Source organism: Anopheles darlingi, chromosome 3, assembly GCF_943734745.1.
Source record: "Anopheles darlingi chromosome 3, idAnoDarlMG_H_01, whole genome shotgun sequence".
In the NCBI taxonomy this organism is placed as follows: domain Eukaryota; kingdom Metazoa; phylum Arthropoda; class Insecta; order Diptera; family Culicidae; genus Anopheles; species Anopheles darlingi.
The window spans coordinates 56,084,542-56,087,041 of NC_064875.1; the positions used below are offsets into that span (position 1 = coordinate 56,084,542).

At 52.8% G+C, this 2,500-nt stretch overlaps 2 protein-coding genes across 4 annotated transcripts in view; one reads left to right on the top strand and one right to left on the bottom strand.

The window, feature by feature from the left end:
- LOC125954957 (protein boule) overlaps nucleotides 1-2,500 on the top strand; it is a 29,510-nt gene that overhangs the window by 22,418 nt on the left and 4,592 nt on the right. The window lies entirely within an intron of this gene.
- LOC125954950 (transcription factor SPT20 homolog) overlaps nucleotides 200-2,500 on the bottom strand; it is a 90,049-nt gene continuing 87,748 nt past the window's right edge. Inside the window, exon 19 of the transcript XR_007469069.1 lies at nucleotides 200-214. The gene's annotated coding sequence lies outside the window, so the exon portion shown is untranslated. The remainder of the gene's footprint in view (nucleotides 215-2,500) is intronic.

A 2,500-nucleotide genomic window follows, 5' to 3' on the forward strand; every position in this document is an offset into this window, starting at 1 on the left:
AGCAGCAGAGACCGAAAAGCGAATGAGAGACCGTTCGAGCGCGCGGTAGTCCGGCGTCCAAGAAGTGGAGTATCTGCTCTGCTCACTCTGGCTTCATTTCTCGCCGGGCCGCACCGCGCAACATCCTTATCGCCGTTAGAACAACGAGAAAGCGGCCCAAGTGGGAGCCGAACGGAGACAGTGGAAAACGAATTTATGTTTTCTACGATTTTCCCTGCCCGCCGCTGCTCGGCCTCGGCCTCTCGATAGTGGCAGAGACACATTCTATTTCTAGAGGAGGTAGTAGACCCCCGGGGGCCGGCATCATTCGCTGCGGCGGCGCTCACTCGTAGACATTCTGTCTCTCGATGATTGTCCCTCCGAAGATGGTGGGGTTGGTACAGCGCGAAAGCCAGGCAAGAGCAAGCCTTTATGCTCGAAGAGCATTTTGGAGCCCTGGTCCTCGTGGCTACAAGATACGGAAGACGTAACATATCTATTAGTTGGAGTGTTTTTCAGTTTATTCCCCTCTAGAAGAGAAGAAGAATGCGTGACTCGAAGAACCTTGAAGCACTAGCACCGGCACCGGAGATGCAAAAAACCCAAAATCCGTAGAGAGAGAGAGAGAGAGAGAGAGAGAGAGAGAGAGAGAGAGAGAGAGAGAGAGAGAGAGAGAGAGAGAGAGAAGGTCCTTTCTGGAACGTTCGAGTCCGAGGGGTCCATTTGTTTCTTTCGGACAAGCAATCGAACGAGCAGACGGGGGGCCTACGGGGCGTTATGAGAGCATCGATCGCGATGCCAAGGTTGCGATGTCCGGGCGGCCACTCGGCTTCTACGGGAATTTGCCGTACTTCACCGAGCCTCGAGCCGAAATAGGAAAATGCTGTTGGAAAATCTATTTCTTCTACGTGCTGCTGGTAGAAGACCTCGAGGCAGTTCTCTGGCATTCGGCAAACGGCGGCAGGGATATTGGCTCCCATCCTCCTGGTCCTGGTATCCGCTATCAGTGAGAACTCCCAGAAGTATCGCTATCGGTCTGTGTGTGATAAACGTTCAAAAAAGAGAATATTATAAACCGCAAATGTCATCAATGCCTCCCTCTGGGGGCCTGTTCAAACTATGGTCACATGTTGTTGAACAACGACAGTCGCCTTCTGGCCATTTTTGTGGTAGTGGTAGTGGCTGCTCGACCACATACGTTGTACCTGCGCAGCCAGCGCACACACACCCCTCCCCCCTCTGGTTGGTCATGTTCCATGAAGCGGCCAGCAAACCAGACCAGATGAGGCTCAGGGCTCGTCGAGTGTGTTCGGTCCTCGGCCAAGAAGGCCCAAAAACCAAAACACAGGCTCTGGCGTGATTGATAGGATCGATCCGGCTTGTTTAGGCTATTGGTTTGCCTCCATTCCTCCTGCTTGCACTCCAATGCAGGGAGAAGGAAGGGTCGAATTTGTGCCAAACTCCATTTTGGCACACAACCAAACCCCGGCACGAGCCCCGGAGGCGCAGCGCAAGGCAAATCGATACGACGGGGACAAGTTACAAAAACTCACCTCATCCTCGGCCATCAATTTTCACCATTTTCTCCCTCGGAAAATCGCCCAGGCAAGCAAGCTACGTATATGTGACGCACACAGATGGTGCTCATGTGATGGTGGGGTGTGGGGTTGAGCTGGGCTGGTGCTGGTAATCTCCTCTGCTGCCGCAACCCCCGGGGATGACCCAGTTATCGCTTTTGCAAGGATACGCCACTAGCTCGCGCTCCTTATTGTTGTGGAGCGCAATTAGTGTGTGAGTTTTCTCCGTGAGTCCTCAGCGGACGGCGCGCGTACACACACACACACACGCTACGGTCACGTTTGTGCAGCAGGCCGCGGAGATGAAAGTTTGCTTTAGTTCGTTTGCTGTTGCCGGTGCTGCTGCTGCTGCTGCTGCTGTTGGTGTCACTTCGTTGGCTGGTTCGATTTTGATGAGCACCCCAGGGTCCTGGCGATGACATGTTCTTCCTTGCAAACGGTTGCTGGGATGCAGTTGCTGCAAAGGCCCGGTTCGGTTGAGGGTTGGCACGCGGATGCCGGCTGCCTTCTAAGTGAATTTGTTAATTAACGCAAACAGTACACAGAGCGCGGTATTTGCGGGCATTTTGGGAAGGATGCTCCTACGTATCCGTGTTTGCAACTGACACCGACGAGATGTTTCTTCTGGGTGCTTCTTGATGCTTTTATGGTGATGTTGTGCCAGCTCTTTGAGCTCTGAGCCTTAGCAACATAAGCTTCTCACTGTTAAGCCGCAGGGCTACCACCAAAACGGCCATCCGCCACCCACAGCAGTACTAATAATTAATTAAATGCTTCAAGCCGAGTCTACGAGATGGGAACAGCAACTGAATACCGCCTACTCCGGTAGTAAAATAGCTTTCTTCGTAGCGTTCTTCGGGATTGTGATGCTTAAGAAAAGCGTATCCTTCCAGTGCTCATGATGAAGCTGTTTCTAGGTGGCCATGGTTCTGCTTTCTAGCACA